Source organism: Puma concolor, chromosome E4 (genome assembly GCF_028749965.1).
Source record: "Puma concolor isolate L17-30 chromosome E4, mPumCon1.1.hap2, whole genome shotgun sequence".
NCBI lineage: Eukaryota > Metazoa > Chordata > Mammalia > Carnivora > Felidae > Puma > Puma concolor.
In genome coordinates this window covers 22,260,169-22,282,845 of record NC_141683.1, presented here as the reverse complement: position 1 = coordinate 22,282,845, position 22,677 = coordinate 22,260,169, and the positions used below count along the sequence as shown (strand labels likewise).

The following is a 22,677-nucleotide window of genomic DNA, read 5'->3' as shown; positions in this document are numbered from 1 at the left end:
TCCTAGCTGAAATCTGACTCTCCTCTGCATCCCTCCCTGTCCAACTCACATCCCATAGTCCTCAAGATCTCATGTCAATGATGGTATACTCCTTTTCCCCCTCTCATCTTCTGAGTCATGTAGGGTCTTATAATCCACTGTAAGCTGTTTCAAGTGAATCAAGGAGGCACTGGAGACTTGGATAGAGGAATGAAATGATGGAACTTGTTTTAAAAAGATAACTCTAGGGGCAACTGGGTAGCTCAGTCAGTTAAGCATCTGACCTCAGCTCAAGTCATGATGTCGGGTTTCGTGGGTTCAAGCTCCATGTGCGGCTCTGTGCTGACAGCTCAGAGCCTGAAGCCTGCTTCAAACTCTGTGTCTCCCTCTGTCTTTGCCCCTCCCCCGCTTGTGTGCTCACTTGAGCATGCTCTCTCTCCTAAACAAACATTTAAAGAAATTTAAAAGAAAGGTAACTCCAACTACAATGTTGAGAACAGACTGAAGGGATGGAGGAGTGGCACCAGGAAAACAATAGAATGTTGCAATAACTCTGGTGAGAAAGGATGCTACCAGGGTGGTAACAGTAGAGGTGATAAAGACAGGTTAGATTCTAAACTTATTTTGAAGATTAAGCCACCAAGATATTTTGACTAAGTATATGAAGTATGAGAAAAAGACAAAACCCAAGGATGACTCCAGCTTTCCGATATGAGCAACTTAAAATAAAAAAGGAATTGCCACCATTGAGTTTAGAAGGCTCAGGTAGAGACTTGGGGAGAGGGAGATTAAGGATTTGGTTTGAAATATACAATATTATGATGGATATGTCTATTATATTTCTAGGTGGACATGCAGGCAATGGTCATAGGACATTGGAATACAAGAAAGATGTCTGGACTGATATAAATTTGGGATATAAAGGATTTTTAAGGATTAACTAACTATATATACTATATAGTCCCACCTAAGATGCTACTCCCTTACACCTTGAATTACTTATAAGATACATCTTAATAATGTAGCCATCATTAAATTAAATGAGAAATGTTAGAATTAGCCTAATTGCTTCAATCAAGCCCTTTTAAATGTTTTACTTATTTACTTTGAGAGAGAGAAGGCATGTGCGTACCGGTGGGGGAGGGGCAGAGACAGAGGGAGACAGAGAGGATCCCAAGCAGGCTCTGCGCTGTAAGCGCAGGCCCGACATGGCGCTCGATCCCATGAACCGTGAGATCATGACTGAGCCAAAATCCAGTCATCACTTAGCCAGCCGAGCCACCGAGGCACCCTGAATCAGCACTTTTAAACAGAAAATAAACATGGTCTATCAACTACAGTGAAAAAATTAAAAGTAAAACCACGACGACAACAACAACAACAACAACAACAACAACAACAGCAAAACATCTAGTTGATCTCAGTTGAGCTTGCCTATGGCTCTCTTTCATCAGAGGCCAAAACCGGGCACAACTTAACAGTAAGTAATTTTTGGTTTTTTTATTTTTTTTTTAATTTTTTTTTAACATTTATTTATTTTTGAGACAGAGAGAGACAGAGCATGAATGGGGGGAGGGTCAGAGATAGAGGGAGACACAGAATCGGAAGCAGGCTGCAGGCTCGGAGCTGTCAGCACAGAGCCCGATGCGGGACTCAAACTCGTGAACCACAAGATCATGACCTGAGCAGAAGTCGGACACAACCGACTGAGCCACCCAGGCGCCCCAGTAAGTAATTTTTAATTCACTGCATTAGGTCTCTTCAGTCATTTGCATGAAATAAAAATCCAGATTGATCTTGAAGAGCCAACACGTGTGATCTGGCAGTGCATCTGGACAATCAGTATTTGGAAATTATACGTTTAACTTGACCAACTGAGACTCTTAAGGCAAGTAACTCAGGCTCAAAGGTAGCATTGCTTAAGAAACATTTAATTTTTGAACTTAAAGGTCCTTTATTATTTATTAATGCTATATTACAGTGTTTCCTCATTGCTAGTTAGAGGGGGAAATTTACCCTATCGTACTTTAATGTTTATTAAAACCACTTTATATAACTCCTCTCTCTCTCCCCTCCAAAGTAGAACAGGCAAGAGAATCCTAAGTCACTCTCAAATACCAAATGAAATTAAGAAGAGGAAAATAAAGAAAACTATTTTCTTTTAATAATACGTGATTATTTAAAATTGGTAAGTAATTAAATGAAATAAAATCAATTCTTTTCTGGCATGAAAAATACCATGCCTATTTTGACAAACAACATCAGAAAATATCCTTTGAAATAGAGAAATATTCAGAGAACATTCAACAAAATATCAAAAATACAGACTGTGCTCTTAAAAGGTCATTCATGTTTTGAGGAAACAAAAAAAAAAAAAAAAAAAAAACCTGATAAACAACAAAATGGACAACATTCCAAATGGCAAAATTAGATCTAGAGGTCTTGTACTTTTCCCCAGTCACAGTTCAGAACAGAATGTGAAATGAAAATATTACTATATTAGAAAATTTTGTATTTGCCAGTGATTCAAAGTAATGAAAAGGCTAAATCTGGCCAACTGACAGATCTTGCTTTTATTAGAGTATTCTGGTTTGGTAAATTGGAATTTGAGGCAGTTTATCTTCAATGCAATAATACCAGGTTATATGGAAAAATAATAAAAAGCACTGTTTCTACTTTACTGTGAGCAATTTACTTTTGGGGGCTAAATAACTTGCTTCACATGAATTATGCAGTACCCATTGTCTTATTGGTATAATGGAAGAAGACAATCACCACCACAGGATTAACTGATTCTGGGAAGCAAAGGACATTTCCTTCGGGATTTCAAGAAGGGCAGAGCATGTTTTAGCCATGTTGATTTTGCACAGCCTAAAATGTGTGGCCATTTGATTATTGTAAAATATGTTTGAAAAAGAAAAAATACAACAGAGTTTCAGGAGGTACAATTGCTCACAAACTACAAACTCGGGTGGGCAAAATTATATTTTTCTTTCCTATAACTGAACTTAATTTCTTCCTGACTTTTCATTTCCCCAGAGAGAAGGAAACTTTCTCTAGTCACATCCAGATAAATCTGGCTGTTTCATTACCTGAAGTTTAAACTCAGTAAGCTTGAGGTCGTCCTTCTCCTGCTCTTCCTGGGGGGAAAGGGGTGTGGATGGGAGGGAGGAGGGCTGGTATGGGGTCAGTGTGGTATACCCACTTCTTAGTTTTGATCTATCCTGGCCTTTCATCACTGAGATGTATGATCATTCCATCATGGTATGTTCAATCACACTGTCACAGTTGTACTCATATCCACATCTACCATTCAGGTGCCTGCATTCTCCTGTGCAAGAATCCACAGAGGATGGTCTGTCCACCACCTGGGCTCCACTTACCCAACCCATGCTTCCATCTATGCCTGTATCCTTGTGTCATGCCTGTGAACCTTCCTCAGACCACCAGCTCTAAGCATCATATCCATGCCTCCCTAGGCACATGAAATAATATTTAAGTGTTCTTTGTCCCCTACTAGGGTATTCTAAAGCTGCCTTCAGTCCCATCTGCCTAGCTACTCCATATAGTCATCTCTATCCTGCTCTTTCCACCTAGAGTGGTAGAAGTCTTTTCTACCATACTTACGGTTTCCTAGGTAACCATGGCATAATGTAAGCTCTAATACTCTCCTCTTTTCTCAATCCCCATGACCTGAAGAGATCAATCATCTTCTCCCAGAGGTTTGGAGGTGAATGTAGAGCAACCTATACCAACATCTAACTCTCTTACTTAATAGCCAAACTCTCCCCCCTTTACCATTAATTTACAGGCCCTTCTCTAGTCTCATTCCACCAATATATTCTTCTTCCAATGTATTTCTTTCTTACACCTGGTTTCAGGCTTTAATGTGAACAGCCAATGTTTTAACATCAAGTTCTACAGTTTCCCCAAAGAACCTTTCCATCCTCTCAGTTGGGACATGTTGCTCAAATGGAGTACAATCATTGAATTTCAAGACCTGGTCTTCATGGATTTTACAATAATCCAAAAAAAAAAGTCACAAAAATAAAGATACTGTTATATAATGTGAATAATGTTATAGAGGTAGATGATCCTAATCCCATGTTGGATCTAAAAGATTCTCTAACAGTGTTATGAGAGCTGAAGAGTGAATATGAGTTAACCTGGTAAAATGGTGAACCAAGTGATGAGGACAGGAACCTTCTTGGCAGAGGGAGCTCCCATTAAGACAAGGATAGCTGCCGTGCAGAGAACAGGGGAAAAGAGAAGCCAGATGGGGTTGGAGACTCATCCGGATCAGAAGACACAATGCCCAGTAGGAAGAGGTAGCCACTGAAAGGTTTTATCCAGGAGAGTGACATGATCAGATTTTCATTTAGTTTAAAAAAACAAAAAAAACAAAAAAAAAAAACAAACCTCTGGCTACAATATGGAGACACTGGTTAATACAAAATGCAATCCTTGACAGCCCTGCTTCTCCACCTCCAAAATAAATACAGTAATATGAAGGGTTTATTATAGAAGTCAATAAAATGCTGTAAAAGTAATAATGGCATAATGCTTGACACAGAATCAATATTTATAAGTGTTGCTACAATGATCAACAAGGTTTCATAAAATTAAAAATCCAGATTATCACAGTGCATTAACAAAGAAAGATAATCAGCTTTGTAGCCAAATATGCATATTTATAATTTTTGACTTGTTGACCATGAATTTAATTACCCCATCTGAAACTACATTTCTTCACACAGAATCAGGGACAATTCCACTTATCTTATAGTATTCTTATGAAATGCATTAACTTGTGAAAAATGGCAAGCACTGGTCTGATACAGTCATTTTGGGCAAAGATTTGGTTTCCCCTCTTTCTTCCCAGAAGAATTAACTCTTCAGAAGTTATGTGGGTCATTTATGAAGTTGTATCAGACATCATTCTTGACAAACTGCTGCTTTTTTACACTTGCTGGGAGACTGCGGGTCTGAAAGCATTAATTCTATTTCCAAAAGTACCTAACTTACTGCAAGTTTACATGGTTGGAGAACAGGGCTCATTATAAAGAGGGGAATGGAAGGAAGGAAGGAAGGTAGAAAATGGAGAAATAGCAAGAGCTATCTCAATTTTAGCAGGAAGACAGTCATCCATCTCAAGCAGAATGGGATGAGCAAAGATGGCGATGAACAGAAAAACAAACTCCTCAGAGCAGTCTCTGATACACAGCATTTTCAACTTCTATTCCTTGAGAAAAACTGTTTAGATGCTAATTTATGGATGTTTTCAAAGTGTTAACTACTTTCATCTTGCTAGTTTTATGGCCAACATATGCCTCTTCCAGAAAAGAGGGCGAATACTCAAAATCTTCAACAACAAATCTACTTTTCTGAAAGAGACACTGTAATTGAACAAATGGGAATAAATTTAGTCATTTCCATGGCCTTTCCAGTCAGCCCTATCCTCTAACGTATAAATTAGAGCGGCAGATGCGCCGGAAGTTTTCCACGTTGGTTTGTTAAAAGGTGAGCTGCCTGATGCCAGCAATACTGCAAACCCGGACAGGGGTGATTTGGCTTTCACAGGTCTGTGGGCCAACACTAAGCATAAGTTAGAAGGAAAAGGCCATTCACCCAGTCACTCAACCATTTGCCCCTGAATTCTCAGAGGCTGCTTAAATTTCACATTAGTTCTAGGAATGTGGGTCAATGCCAGCGTCCACGGCTATAAAAAATTGAGGCAAGAGACAGAAGAGACTGTCTAATCCATGTTGTTCATTTTAGCAAAAACACAGAAGTGTTTACCCAAAGATTTAAGTCTAATTTGAGAAAATTTAAGACTAAAACCAAGATAAACTTCCACCAAAACAATTAACCAAGTTCAAGATAATGATGAATTAGTATTTTGCCTTCATAATGTTACTCTGTAATTTTTTAGTATTTTTTTTTTTGTTTATTTATCTTGAGAGGGAGAGAGGAGGAAGGACAGAGAGAAAGGGAAAGAGAATCGCAAGCAGGCTCCGCACAGTCAGCACATAGTCCGATGCGGGACTCTAACTCACAAACCATGAGATCATGACCTGAGCTGGAATCAAGAGTCTGAAGGTTAACCAACTGAGCCACCCAGATGCCCCATATTCTGTAATTTTTTAACAACAAACCTCGATGTCAAGAATTATCATTAATATACCCCCAGATCTGAGATTCATCTTTGTTACAAGATATTTTGCATTTTCTGAAATTGAGATGCATCTTACAATTGTTAAGTAGACTTAATACAGTGTCTATTTTTGTCCACCATCCATTAGTCAGGGTGCATTCAAAAAGCACTGAAGTCCAGGAGTCAAGGAAATACAGATTTCTTTTTTATAAATAGAAAAACTGAGGTTCAATAGGAACCATAAAAGTTATCCAACTTCACATACTAATATGTGAAAAAATGAGGCCAAAAAGCATATCCATTTAACATGAAAGCCTTGAGCTGTTCTATTTCCCTCAATCAGCCTGAAAGTTTTAGTCAGTGACAGAGCCCATGTCATCACACAGGACAATGATCTGTTGTTTGCCCAAGACCCATCTCCCCATGCCCTCTACCTACGATTTTTTTAAGGAAAAGGAGGTCCTCAGTGTGTGGGAACCATGTAGTTTGGATGATAGAAGTCAAGGAATACAATCTCATTCATTTAATCACAGTGGTTGCTTCAGAAATGAGCGAAAGCTGATGGAAAAATATGGGTTTCCCCTGGACACAGAGGCAAGTTCAGGTTGAAACAAGCAGGGTCAAATCCAAGAATCTTGATACTAAGTATAGGGAGCAATCACCTTTCTCCTCCTGAATGTGCAAGGCAAAGCATGTAGCCCTGATTATTGCTGGCAGTCACAATGCAAGCATGAGGGATATCAGTCTGAGATTAAAGCAGACACATGACAAAAGACAGAGCTGAGACAATCAGAAAAACCTGAGCCAAAGCCTAATATTAAACCATGTCTGAAACCTGACTTGGCTCCAGGGATTACAGTGAAAGGACCAACAATTTTCCTTTATTGTTTAAGCCAGTTCAAGGTGAATTTTCTGTTCTTTGCAACCACTGCAAGAATCCTACCTCTTTCACCACAAAGAGTCCAACCTAATGCCAAACCAACATCAAAACCCTATCCCATTCAAAACAAAGGTGTTGCCTTTAAGATAACCTACTGCTCAGCAAAACCGCATGCCCCATCTAAGTCCAAGCCCAAACTTGTAACTACACTATCATTCTAATAGCAAATGTGCTAGTAAAACATCAGTTTGTATTCTAGCATGTAACCTATCATTTTAAGTTTAGTAACAGTGACCAAATCATCTCTAGTAATGATTTCCTTTATATAACCAACAGCCAATGAATTTACTGAATTTTTATACAAGTTTTACCACTGTATAAGTCAAACTATTTGTTTTATCTTTCAACAAGAGTGAATAGGATTAACTATGGATAAAGTGCTCCTCTGATACCCCACACAGTCTTTTGACTTACTCACTGCCCTTCACCTACTGTCCTTGTATCATTCCTGCTGCTCAGTGATCCTCACAGCTCTACCTAGCTTCACCAGTCCCTCAATAATTCCTAATCTTCACCTGAAATTAAAATAGAACCATTTTATGGACTTTTTGGTGGCTCAGTTGGTTGAGCATCGAACTCTTGATTTCAGCCCAGGTCATGATCCCAGGGTTGTAGAATCAAGCCCCACACTGAGCCATAGTCAGCACAGAGCTTCCTTGAGATTCTCTATCTCCCTCTGCTCTTCTCCCTGGCTCACACTTTCTCTCTCCAAAATTTAAAAAAAAAAGAAAAAGAAATATAACTATTTTGTGTTCCACTTGCTCAAAATTTTCTCTTCACTATCACAAGGTGTCAAATTTTACATCAATTTTTAGTATGTGCTAGTAAGTTAATGGAAAACTGTCTCTACTCACTCCCCTTTCAAAACCTTCTCTCACTTTCCCCAATAACGTATACTCATTTTGAGTGACCATTTGAACATAAAAGCAATATGTTGTTTTTCTAACTCCTTAGTGATCTTATTGCTGGAAGTTTTATTTCAGTTACACATTTAAAAAAGCAGACAGAAAACAACATGACTACTTGATTTCATATTTGGAAAGTGGAAGGCCTTATATACACCTCAAATCATACAGTACAAATTACTGTCAATTATTAGAGTCAGCTCTAAAAAAAAAAAAAAAAAAAAAGAAAGAAAGAACTTCTGTTTACATATCTGACTTATACACTCGGCACCAACTTTTGATCTTCCCTAAAATGGAATTACACATGTGCCTGATGAAGACTTTTAGTCAGCTTTGCTGAGGTAACAACTCCTAAATGTCAATGACTTTTAATGACGAACACTGACCCTACCACAGCCCAACATGATGGCAACTGTGGGCTGTCCATAGCCACTCCAACTCCTGTCAACTCTACTCAGCTGTTTGGCTCTGCTCTAGAGGTATTCTCATTCCAGAACACAGACTGATGGACAGGCTATCAAATATGTGTGAGACATGTTGTTGTTTTTATGGTACAGAGAAACAGCAAAGAGCCAAACACACAATGGTTCATTAAGCTTCTGCCAGAAGGTAATATAATTTGCATCTCACTGGCCAAACAAGTACCATAGCCAAGTTTGATTTCAATGGAGAGAAAAAAAATATATGCCTTCTACAGTAGGGGACACTGCAAGTTATATGGAATAAGGGATAATGTGTAATCTCTCAGAGGCAAGCATCAAATAAACCATTGGGACAAAACTACAATCTACCAGAGAAGTTAAAGCAAACCTTTGTTCCTTGCTTATTTAGCTTAGTTTCCTAGGAAAGACTAACTAGTTGCCCCCCCCCCCCCCAACCATTTCTCTTTTCCTCCTTGACACAGCTTGGTTACATTTCCCAATCTCTGTTACATGTCTCATGTTGACCAGGTTCTGGTGAATGAAACATAAGCTGAACAATGTGAGTCATTGGTAGGTATGGCCTAAAAAAAACACTCCCCACATAAAACCCTCCATTCTCTTTCGTCCAAGGACCTAGCCGAGTACAGGGCCACAAGATGGAAGGAACCAATCTCTGAGTTACTGTTTGGAGAAGAGCTGCCTGAAAAGGTCATGCCAAACCACCGTGGGAGTGAGAACTAAGTTTTTGTTGTGTTGGGTCACTGAAATTTTAAAATTTTTTTCTCAGGGGGAGCCTATTCTGGCTAACTCAATGCATAAATCTAAAGACCTCTTCATGTTTTCTTTTGATTTTCCTATCTGTTTTAAGGAACTGATCTTTTATTTGTATGTGAGCTACCATAAATTACTTTTCATCTTCTTTACACATTCTACTTAAGTTAGTAGGCCACCCAAAGAAGGGATTGCCAGATCAAGGGAGAACGTCGACTACATATTCAGGCAACAACTCAAATCTAATACATCCACATGCTATCATGATACCATCCAGAATGACACTAATCTCTCTCTTCAGAACCCTGTGTATAAGTAAAGCCATTTCCTTCCTACCTTAAAATCTTGTTCATTCAAGAGCTAATAAGCTAGATTCTCAGGCCAGGGTCTAGTCCAGAAATGTATTTCTCATCTCATGAGGAGGAAGCAGCAGGCCAGGATACAAATCAGCAAGCTATCTCAGGAAACAATAGCTCACATTCCTGGTAAGCCCTCTCACATCAACTGGTTGTACACTTTTGGTTAAGCAATAAATGAAGGATGAGTAGAAACACTTATTTCTTACTCCATCCTCACTAAATCCTTGCAGTGGTATTACCAACGTCAGAGCAGTTGAAATAGTCTCTACTCACAGCTTTGTTACAACAATCACACAAGTTAATATTTATAAAGCACTTAAAATAGAAGTAAGCACATAGTAAGTGCTATAATAAGTAGCAATTTTCTAAATTATCCCCATTTTAGAATTAAGGAATTGGAAACTCAGATACATTTTTACAAGATCATGTAGCTCATGACCCATACAACTAGAACTCAGATTGAGGTCTTTTAAAGCTTTCAACTCTATACTGTGTATTTTATTTTTTTAGCACATAGGTAAGTACCTAAAACCAGATTTACAGACCAAGTTTGTTGCTGTTGATTCAAAACCAATACTATCTTCCCAATTACCAAATTCCATCTGGCACAAGGTACATGCCAAACTCAAGTCACTATCCTAGAACTGAAAATGTTTTCAACACTAGAGCCTATGAGATGTAACTGTATTTGTATAGTTATGATGACTGGCTCACTCTGACTCCAGAAGATATAACTGTCCTTCAGGATCTCTCTAGGCGAAGCTGGGAAGCCCTAAATGAACCATATAATAAAATGAAACCCCTTGGAAGGAAAGTATTTAAAACAAAATGTCAACCTTCACTCCATTCCACAGACAGCACATTAATGAGGTTACCTGCTCAGAGAAAGAGCCCAGTCTTCATTCCTCCTCACTTCAGCAGTTCTCTTCTGGGGAATTTCTGCTTTGCCTCTTGAGGCTCATGAGTATGTTTCAAAATGAGAAAGTATATCCATTCTTTTTAATATAATGCTTCTCTCCCCCAAGTGTTTTCCTTAGAGAACAATAAATTTCTTATTAGAAATTGAGTCTTGGCATGAGGCTTCTCAATTTGCTAGAAAAAGGAAATATACTATGGAAGTAGCTACTAGAGTAGAGAAAAGCTCTGTCTTCTGGGCCCACGGATTAGCAGAAATCAAGACCTGCCTAAAGGAAATCAGGTAATTAGTCTAATGAAAAACAAAAAAGAAATTCACTCTGGCTCTTTTTGCTGGCCCATCGTGTCAAATATCCTTAAAGTACCCGTATTGGTGGAGGACGTTTACCATCTTCTTACCAAGTGGAAGAAGAGCAATTCTTACTTATTCAGCTCCATCTTTACCCATTTATCTCTTCACCTGAAAACCTCTTCCTAAATTAGGTTTATGCTTCTGGGAAAGCCTGTGCTTTCTCTTCTCTCTTACACAGAGAGTTTCATCTACCCAGGGACTCTCTTCCTGGTCACCTGACAATTTCTACTCACCAGTGGGTTTTGTCTTAAACATCAATGTCCCCCACCACCCACAACATCTATGCCTAGCTAATGTCTCTATGGCTTTGTCAACAATGTCTCCTCCCTGAAAACTCCAAAAGGACATGGCAATATCCATCCTGCATGTCACATGCAAAGGGCTCATAATAAATATTTACACAATGAACTAGAGTTTAGTTGGTTGATATTATACTCAAACAATGCTTAACATGTGAATGTCATGCAAAGCCACCTAAACTTTGGGACACTTCCAAAATAAAATAAAATAAAATAAAATGTTATGGAAATTGTCACTAACCTCAACATTCATTTTGGCAATTTGAAGGGTTCACTCTAAAAATCCGGGCACCAAAAGAGCTGGATATAATTTAAAATTTCCTTAGAAAAGACATAATAAAAAAAAAAAAACATGCCTGGTTTTCTATTAATATGTGAATTTTTTTGTACTGCATAATTTTTAAAACTCTGGTTGCAATGGCATGTGGCAGGGAACTTGATGTTTTTATAAATCTTTATCTTCTGGTTACCCATGTTTCAAAATGCTCAGACTCCCATTTAAATATGTGACCAGTAATTTTGCCTGGTTTCCTATTGTTGTTTTGTACATCCTAGACAATCAATCAAAAATACAATAAAAAAATCTGATTAGAGGGCAAGAAATAACCTTTCATGACAACGTCTAGGCCACATATGATTTGTTTCCTGAAATTGAGGTCCTAAGTGACAATTCTGTTTTTGACCTTGTATTCATTCGAGGTTTTATGTCTGTACTTGTAATGAGTTGCCCAGCCTTGGTCTTTGCCTCTTCTGTTCTGCGGCACGTCATTATCTCTTTCTTGTTTCTTTTCTGTTGTTTCAGTCTATGATTTGCTAGGGCTTGTTCTTTTAAACCACTCGGTTGTTATCTGACACAGATAGCTTTTTTTCTGGGTACTTTCTCTTCACAATTCTACTTCCCACTAACCAGAAAAAAATGTCATCTGAAATATATGGGCCTGTTTTCTTCTCTGATACAGAATATACAGATCCACTAAAAAAATCTTTACTTAACAAAAGCCTGAAAATATTCTTTTAAGTTACCACTAGATTTTCTAAAATTAGTAAACAGACACCACTTAATCTCTAAATATACTGAAATTACTCATTTGTCCACAATAGGGAAGAAAGCACTCCTGTTTTAATAATCTAGTTAATAGCTGTTATAAAGACTAAATGGGTTAATTTATATATATATATATATATATATATATATATATAGAGAGAGAGAGAGAGAGAGAGAGAGAGAGAGAGACTTTTTTTAATTTTAATAATTTCAAAGCAGGACTGAACATTAATTCATCTATCCCTATGATCCAGAAATCATTCAAGTATCCTGAATTCTCTCAGCTAATTATTGTGAACATCAATAGGCCTTGCACTAAAATATAAAATTCATCTTTTAAATTGAGGCTTTCTGAGATCTGAATTAATGGGACTTGAGTGAAATATAATCCAGACTTTACCACTTTCTACCCAGATTTCATTGCAATAGCTTCCTGATCAACTTATGTAACTTCAGTCTTTCTCTTCACAATGACTTATCTTCCTTACTTTTTCATATTATTTCCCATTCTGCGTCAAAAACTTCCAATAGACCCTAGTTTGTAATGTGTCACGTCCTACCTACTCTGCCCAGTTTTCAAGACCTTCCATTATTGAGTCCCCTATTTCCCAACCTTATTTCCCAATCCTCCTCAAATTAGCTTGTTATATTATAGTTAATTATTTTTTCTAAAAATAATGTGATTTCTTGTAAATAGACTCCCAAACCAGCTCCCTTCTACCTACATTAACTCTCAAAAACAAGGGCATTTCACACGTTTTTTCTCTCCATGGCACCAAATGCATTAATGAGTGGGTAAGAAAGGAGAGAAAACTACATTCCCCATCAACTAGATGCCAGACACATATCCAGGCTTTTGCAAGCCTATTAAATTGAAACATGAAAAGCAGTTAGCAGAGTTCTGTGCTTAAAAGGAGTTCAATAAACATTATTATTACTATGTTATTAATCTTATCCATAATTTGTAAAGAGATACAGATGGGGAAGCAGAGCTCCAAGCTGACACCTTAAAAAATAGTACTGGAATACTGAACCAGAAGGCTTTACTTAACAAATGAACTACAACTCTAAGTGATTTAAATAAAAAGGGATTTTATTACTTCAAACAACAAAGAAACCAGAAGCAGGGTAACTCCATGACTGGTTAATTCAGTAGCTTAATGATGTCATCCAACCAGGTACTCAGATTCCCATTCTGCCTTGCTTAGTGGGTTAGCTTTGATCCTCAGGCAACTTCCCCTAATAAACCAAGTATACCATGGTAATTTTAATCTAAAAATGCAGACACGATTAAATTCAAAAGAAGAATGGGCACTTCTCACCACTGCAAAACCCTTCTGTAGGAACTCTAGAGCAAGGTAACCCTCCTGTTTTATTGACCAGTGCTTTAAACCATTGCTAGCAAGGAAAATGGGGCCAATGATGACTGGCTTGAGCCCAGAAGTACTCACCACTCTCAAGGGTGGGGATAAAGTAAGCTTCCTCTAAAATGTATAAGAGGAGGGGCGCCTGGGTGGCGCAGTCGGTTAAGCGTCCGACTTCAGCCAGGTCACGATCTCACAGTCCGTGAGTTCGAGCCCCGCGTCAGGCGTCAGGCGCTGGGCTGATGGGTCAGAGCCTGGAGCCTGTTTCCGATTCTGTGTCTCCCTCTCTCTCTGCCCTCTCCCCCATTCATGCTCTGTCTCTCTCTGTCCCAAAAATAAATAAACGTTGAAAAAAAAAATTAAAAAAATAAAATAAAAAAATAAAATAAAATAAAATAAAATAAAATAAAATGTATAAGAGGAAATGCATGGGGGAAAAAAAATCAAAGCTCTGTTATAGAGGATTAGAGGACCATGGCACCATCCAAAGGCAGCACCCATGACATGGATCATGTGGGGAGACAGATTTCCTACATGGAAATCCCACGTCTGCCACTTACTAGCTATACCACACAGCCAGCTCCTAACCCCTCCATTTCAACCTCTCGTCTGTGAAGATGAAATAATACCAACCAACATTTAGGATTTAGAGGATAATTTACCTATGATTTAAAACAGTGCCTGATGCACACAGTGTCCAATCATCATTAGATATTAATGGGATCCCAACAAAATAATGTTTTCTTCTGAAAATGTTTTACTTCCTCTCTTCAGTGAAAAGCCTAATAAAAGAGTAATAAGCTTGACTCAGTCCCTGGGTGTTAAGTCACGATGGCTGATTCCCAACCCTTCTAGTAAAGTAACAGGAGAGCTGAGAACGCTGGAGGTCAGCAGACAAAAATAGATCTCTAGACTTACACTGCGTTATCTGCTCCCTAGAAGACATGCTGGTACCACAGCATCCTGGCCAATCCTCAGTAGAAGCAGAGATGATCAGATTTATTCTGTCTTAATGCTCCCTTGCAGCTGCAAACAGCTTCAAACCCAATTGGCAGTTGAACACCCCAGACAATTTGCATCTCTAGAGAACAGTTTATGGTTAAGATTCTGAACATTTTTAAGAGAGAAATACCTAATGTAACTATTAAGGAACAGCACTGTTAAAGTACTTGTTCACCACCACTAGAGTTTTATTAAAGAAGTAAGCTAATCCTTTTCATTACTTGCCAAGCCATTTTTGTCTGATCTGAGGAAGGAGCCTTGTGCACAAAGTCTCCTACGGCTTTGGAAAGCACAAATGGCCTCAAGGAGACACAATGATATAGATGGAAGTTGGCAAACCATCCTGATGCATTCTGAATGCAAGCACCTAGGGCACTTAGTGATACCCCCTCCAAATGAATTGCCACAAGTACCTCCTTTGCTACACTGAGGACAGCCAAGGACCTACACAGACTGAGTTCCTAGGCATAAACCCAGGAATCCCATAGGTCCTGAAGATGAATAAGTAAATTAGACACCAATAATATCACAGGATTATTACAAGTAACCTCAGTAAATATGGCTTTATGGTAACTTGGCAGCATCTAATGAGCGGCACAACTATGTCCTCAAGGAGGTAGTGAATTGAATCAACGCTGCCACTTACAGGTTTTAAATTTGAGGCAAATTTTCAATTGACTCCACTCACCGCCCACAGGAAATTTTAATTCACATTTTAACCTCTCATATCTAACCAATTCACCAACTAGTGTGTCCATTAAATCTTTTAATAAAATGTGTCCTAGTGGGGCGCCTGGGTGGCACAGTCGGTTAAGCGTCCGACTTCAGCCAGGTCACGATCTCGCGGTCCGTGAGTTCGAGCCCCGCGTCAGGCTCTGGGCTGATGGCTCGGAGCTTGGAGCCTGTTTCCGATGCTGTATCTCCCTCTCTCTCTGCCCTTCCCCCGTTCATGCTCTGTTTCTCTCTGTCCCAAAAATAAAATAAAAAAAAATAAAAAAAATGTGTCCTAGTCAGTTCAGGCTGCCATAACACAATCCTATAGACTGGGTGGTTTAAACAACAGAAATGTATTTCTCACAGAAGAAGGAGGCCAGACGTCTGAGATCAGGGTGCCAGTAATGGTCCAGTTCTGGTAAAAGTGTTCTTCCTGACTCGTGGATGGCCACCTTCGTGCTGTGTCCTTCCATAGCAGAGACATCTTCTTCCCCTCTCCCCTCCCACTTTTGTGTCCAATTATTTACATATAAATGTTATTAAACATCCCCACAGTCAGAGAGAAAACAATCACATTTGTTCAATTTTAGTATGCAGTGAATGCATGGATATGAATTCATGTTTCCTACTAGTATTTTAAAAAGCTAATCAGGCTATTTTTGTTTTCCTATGTGAACTTTTCTCCATCTGCTACATTTAACTTGTGGGAAATCACATAATAACTTTTTTGAAGAAAACATAAAGTTACCTATAAGTATAGAGATCAATGGATTTTCACAAATCAAACCCAAGTAAGTAATCAGAACACAGATCAACAGTAACTAGTATCCCAAGCAATCCAGCAGAACCAGACCTTGCAACCTCAATCCCTCCAGCTTCTCTTCTGTATTCCTGCTTAGTCCCTCTTTTAATATTTTGAGAGAGAGAGAGAGACAGACAGACAGAGAGACAGAGGGAGGGAGGAAGGATGAATGTATCCCAAGCAGGCTCCATGTTGTCAGCGGAAAGCCCAACAGGGGCTCAATTCCACAAACCGTGGGATCATGACCTGAGCCAAAATCAAGAGTAGGATGCTCAGGGGCGCCTGGGTGGCACGGTCGGTTAAGCGTCCGACTTCAGCCAGGTCACGATCTCGTGGTCCGTGAGTTCGAGCCCCGCGTCAGGCGCTGGGCTGATGGCTCAGAGCCTGGAGCCTGTTTCCGATTCTGTGTCTCCCTCTCTCTCTGCCCCTCCCCCGTTCATGCTCTGTCTCTCTCTGTCCCAAAAAAATAAATAAACGTTGAAAAAAAAAAAATTAAAAAAAAAAAAAAAGAGTAGGATGTTTAACCAATTGAGTCTTCCAGGTGCCTCCTGCTCAGTCCCTCTTTCTCTCAAGAGTAACCAGTATCCCAAACCTAACACTATCAACTTGGCCTATTTTTGTTTTTAATTCAAAGGTATGTAACATTTACTTTTTTGTACTTGGCTTATTTCCCTCAATATTACATTGTGAGGTACACACAACCATGAAAACCAGTTACAGACTGTAGATCTATAGGTGAAATGTATAATAAAAGGAGGACATCAGGTTATCTTTATGACTTTTTCATTGGAAAAGATTTCTTAAATAGAAAGCAAAAAACACCCCAACAACCTATAAAGTAAAAGTTAAAAAATTGGACTATGTTAAAATTTTAAAAATTTCTTGTTAGCAAAGGACACTTTTAAGGGAGTGGGGAGAAAAGTAGGAGGAGATATTTGTAATACATATAACAGACAAAGAATTCTTATCCAGAATATATAAAATTCTCCCAGAAATCACTAAGAAAATGTAAACTCAAGAGAAACATGGGGAAAAATCTTTAAGCACTTTACAAAAGAGGATAACCACACAGTCAATAAACATATGACAAGGCACACTACTTCCTTAGTCTTCAGGAAAACACAGATTAAAACTACAATGTTATAGTACTACACGTTCAACAAAAAAAAAAATAACACATCAAGTGTTAGCGAAGATGTGGACAAATACTCCTGTGCTTTTGTAAATTGCCATGATCACGTTAGAAAACTTGCATCCTCTCACAGCCCAATATTTGCATGCTGTATGAGCCAGTTTTCTTCACAAGTGTATACTCCTGATAAGTAGGATTGTGTTTATAGTAGCACTGTTTAAACTGAAAATGACCCAAATGCCCGTTAAGAGTGAAATGGATAAATCACTTCAGATCTATTCGTATGGTGACATCTTCAACAGTACAGAGTACAAACAACTATTACAAGACATGACCATGTTAATATACCTCACAATGTTGTTTCATATGGATAATTACATCTAGCACCATTCATTGAAAAGATCATTCTTTCTTTTACCACACATCAGTGCTGCTTTTTTCCTAAATCAAGTCCATGTACATGGTTATCTTTTAGGCTTTCTATTCTGTTCCGTTGGTTTATATATCTTTATAAAATTGTATTATCCTGATTACAAAAGATTTTGTAATGACTTGATTTAACTTTATTCTTCTTTTAAATACTTGTCTATTCCTGTACTTTGAATTTTCATAAAATTATAGAATAAGCTTGCCAGTGTTTACACACACACACACACACACACACACACACACACACACACACACACCTCCTGAAGGGATTTTTATAATTGCATTAAATCTATACATCAATTTCTGAAGGATTGACAAATTCACAATAGTCTTCTAATCTATAAACATAGTATTTCCCTCCATTTGCTTAAGTCTTTAATTTCACTCATGAATGTTGTGTTTTCATTAGTTTTAGGTCTAAGTATTTGAGTTATGTTATTGAATGCAATTTTTTTTTAAAAATCTTTCCAGCTGTAATTGGTTTTTTGCTGGTATACAGAAATATACTTTTATGTATAATCTCATTTCTAACAATTTTGCTAAATCCATCTGTTAATTATACCACTTTGCAGATTCTTTCAAACTTTCTACACACACAACTGTCTCTCCTGTGAATAATGACTATTTTACTTCCTCCTCCCTAAACTTTCCAACTCCAAAAAGAAGAATCATGATCTAATTGGATTCTTTACCTCAGCCAGGGAGAGGAACTTCATGATGCCTGCCTGGCAGAATTTCATCATCGCAATGGACAAATGAATGCTATATATCTCTCATTGTTTTCCTCAAATGGGAGTTTTCAATATGGTTATCCTGTCCCTGCTCCACCACTGGATGAGGGTGAGGAAATGAGACAACTTGGTTATGAGTTCGCGGGTGGCTAGACTACAAGGAGTAACATCTTGACCTGAAGGAGCAGACCCTATCTCCAAAAGATTCTTGACTTCAAGCTGAGTACAGGAACAAAATAGACTTCCTTTGAGTTACTTCGCTTGGAGAGAGGGTAGGTGTTACATCTACCTGTCTCACATTCCTCAATATTTATTTTCTTTATTGGCCACTGACCTCACCTGACTTTCCTCTTACCTCTAAACAACTCTTCTCAGTGGCAGCTCTTTCTCGGCCTGGCCATGAGGCAGCTCCTCCCAAGATTCTTGTGATAGGTCTGCTCCATTTGGATCTTTCAGTCCCTTCCCTATTGATTTTATCTGATAGCTAGCTCCAAGTATCTCACTTACAAGGTTTCTAGGTTGAACCATTTTAGTGATTTCCAAATTCTACTTGCTAGAAAGTTCTTCTTTGAAGGCCAACCAGAATTTCAAAAGCAATCTGTTCAATATCAAAATCACAATTCCTCAGCAAAACTGTTCCTATACCTCTCTTCCATGTTTTCTAAATGGTGACACTATTATCCTTATTTGTAATGCTCAAAAAAATATCAGAGTTACCTTTGGGTTCTCTCTCTCTTCCTCCATCTCCTTTCCTACATCCAATCAATAGCCACTGACACAACCCAAGCTCAAAGCTGAGTCCCTGGAATCCTAAAGTAGGGAAAAGAAACATGACTATCTTGCCCTCTATTAATGACCCCGTCACACTGTAATCACGTCTGCATTTTCAATTCCATGCTTATCCCTCACCCAATTCTCAATAACTATGTTGTTTTATACGCAGGCATTCTGGCACATAATGATAGCTCTCTATGTCTTTGTGGGCATAAAATCACAGTGATGGGACACACTGGAGACTCTCACTAAATTTCTGGAATTTTTCCAACTCTGAGACTTCCTTCCTCCATTACATTTCAGGGAGGTATTCTAACTAGAACTCTCCTCCCCGGTCCTATTCTGCCTATATTATACTTTCCACAAGTCTGTCTCATTTCCTACGGAGACTTCCATCAGGTGTTCTAATGTTTGCTTAATTGACTTGAACAGCTGTAATCCCCTTCCCAGGGTAATAAAAAAAACCTCAACTACTGAAGTATGACTTTCAGCCTCTTCCCCGCCCATTTCAGAAGTCTTGCATTGTTTAAAATTTGGGGAGACTTTAGAGGCTTGAGAAAAATCTAATTTCCAGCCTGAAACTTCACAAGCAAGCTTCCTGGGCTTTCTTAGTTAACACATTCATAAAGTGTTCACAATTGAACTCACGAAAAGCCCGTCTCAGCAGGAACGGTGTCAGAGCCATCAAAAACATCAACAGACCCCCCTCTAACCCAACAACAAAGGTGAGGGAAGTGATCTTTCTTGAAGCAGGAATGAGGAGGAAATTATATAACACAACACAAATGAAAAAATTCTAAAATCCTCTCTCCAAATTAAAAAAAAAAAAAATTAAATAAAATAAAACCCTCTCTCCAAAAATTTAAACCACATGATAGTAGGTATCTCTCTCCCTACCCCACCCCACTCTTGCTTCTTCCTTAACCTTTGACTCTCTTCCCCCTCCTTCTCCTCCCTCATCAGGAGCACCTTTTGCTCTCCATCTAGCTCTTTTTCCTTTAAACCAACCTTGTTATATCCCCTGACTCTGATTTCCTCTTTCCTAACACTTTGCTACTCACATCTAACCACCTTCAAAGACTGCCACATCTAACATCCAAACCTCCCGTCTGCCCAATTTCCTAAGAAGTACACTTGACCTTTGAACAAGGGGGTTAGGGATGCCAACCTCTCCCCATGTGCAGTTTAAAATTCATGTACGACTTCTGGGGGCGCCTGGGTGGCGCAGTCGGTTAAGCGTCTGACTTCAGCCAGGTCACAATCTCGCGGTCCGTGAGTTCAAGCCCCGCGTCAGGCTCTGGGCTGATGGCTCAGAGCCTGGAGCCTGTTTCCGATTCTGTGTCTCCCTCTCTCTCTGCCCCTTCCCCGTTCATGCTCTGTCTCTCTCTGTCCCAAAAATAAATAAACGTTGAAAATAAAATTCATGTACAACTTCTGACTCCCCAAAATCTTTTTCTAATAGTCTACCGTTGACTATAACACATACTGCTAACAGTATTAACATACTTTGTGTGATGTATGTATTATATATGGTATTCTTAGAATAAAGTAAGGTAGAGCAAAGGCAATGTTAAGAAAATCCTAAGAGAAAATACATTTATAGTCCTGTATTATATTTAGAAAAAAAAAGTCTATGTATAAGTGAACCCATACAGTTCAAACCTGTGTCGTTCACAGGACATCTATTTATTTTATCTGCTATTCTGACCGCCTGGTGAATACATTTCCTACCTCACTGCAATCCATCTTCTGCCCTGTGTTTTACTTGTTGCATCTTCTCAATGTTAGTCAAAACTACCTTCATCCTGTGCCCTCAGACTAAACTCTCTGAAAGCAGAAACTGACTGTTGCTTTATAATTTCTACATTATAACGCTTATTGTTTTATGAATATGAGCTCCACCAAAATTTAATAAAATGTAAATTTTTGAACATAAGTTATAAAAGCATTTTAATTTATGCAAAAGGTACAAACTTGGAATTCAGTGCAGTACATAAGTACAGTTGTATTCCTTGTATTTGTGAAAATACACACAGCCAAAGAAGCCACGTACTAGATCTGTTTTCTTCCAATTGTTCATTCAATTTCACTCCCCATAAAATGGGTATTATGATATACTTACTGTGACTACTCACAGGGCTGGTCGGAGGTTCAGTTAATTAACATTTGGTGAAAGCTTTAAAATTCGTAAAGATATTTTATGGTTCCAAGATCCCTTCATCTTATTCTACAGTAGTAGCATGGTCTAGTTTGTCTATTTACAATGAAAAATGGAAGGACATAAAGAATGGAAGCATATAAAAGACATTATGAATGCTGAAAACCTTGGAAGCATTTAGTCCTAAGATTTTGAGATACTCATTTTAATACATTTTGAAAGTATATTTAAAGCAAAGATGACTTCTGAGTTATGGAATAGTTTCCTTAAATTACAGCTCAGAAACTAGCACAAAAGTCAACTATTTTCTCCCATTAAGATTTCCGAAACAATACTGCATAAAGGAGCAGCTTCTGAGTTCATTTAATGGTTAATCTAATTTTAAATATGTGTGCCAATGTAGTGCTCCTCATTGGGGGAAAAAAAAAGAAGAAGAGCCTCCAATTGGGTGAATCAGATGCTTCTTTTCTAGTTTAACATTATAAAAATCTATAAATTCCCTGGTAAAATACATACATACACACCTTAACCTCTGATTGATACACACAGCATATAACACACATATTCCACACACACACATGTTCCACATGTATACTCACAAACGCCTTTATGAAAATCAGGCAAAGATATAAATACTGTATTAATGTACTGACAATATTTACATAAATAAGGCAAAATCATTATGGAATATAAGTACAAACAGTCTTCTTCTAAATTTTATCATCATTCAGTTTGCAAATAAATATACAAAGACGGAGATGTCACAAATATAAGTATCTTCCTAATATAGAAAGTATACATCTGTGGTGGTTTCTTGATCAACTATAAAAATTTGAAGGTGTCTATCTTATTTTTGATGAAAGTCAGATAAATTGAAGCAGAATGAACCTTCAGTCAAAATGAACACAGTTTATGTCTCACATGGTACACCAATGATCCCATGAATCAGAAACAATTCTTTCAGTTGTATGTTTCTGGAAAACATTGATCACAATATTTTAATAGCAACAGCCTATAAATTTAACATTAGGCTCTTGCTAGAGACCTATTAGTTCAATATGTAATATCCAATTTTTTTAGTGTTTGTTTAGTTTTGAAAGAGAGAGAGAGAGAAACAGCACAAGTGGGGGAGGGACGGAGAGAGGGAGACACAACCTGAAGCAGGTTCCAGGCTCTGAGCTGACAGCTCAGAAGCAGGGCTTGAACCCACGGACTGCAGGATCGTGACCTGAGCCGAAGTCCAATGGTTAACCTACTGAGCCACCCAGGTGCCCCTGTGATATCCAATTTTAAAGGCATTATTACTGTCTTATAAATGCCACTAACAGAGCATCTCCTCCGATCTGAGCCTCCAACTGTCCCCATCGTCACCTGCAACACAGGCTCCGTTTTGGTTACTGTTTCCTTCAGGTGTTCAGGCTTATGACTGT

General features: G+C 38.4%; 1 long non-coding RNA gene across 8 annotated transcripts in view; it reads right to left on the bottom strand.

Annotated features, from left to right (window-relative positions):
* Nucleotides 1-22,677, bottom strand: part of LOC147572493 (uncharacterized) — a 378,670-nt gene that overhangs the window by 195,831 nt on the left and 160,162 nt on the right. For 6 of the 8 annotated variants that reach the window (XR_015246110.1, XR_015246105.1, XR_015246107.1 and 3 more), the window contains one exon: nt 10,406-10,562. The exons of the other annotated variants lie outside the window; for them this stretch is intronic. This is a non-coding gene — a long non-coding RNA (uncharacterized LOC147572493). The remainder of the gene's footprint in view (nt 1-10,405; nt 10,563-22,677) is intronic. 8 annotated transcript variants of the gene reach the window in all.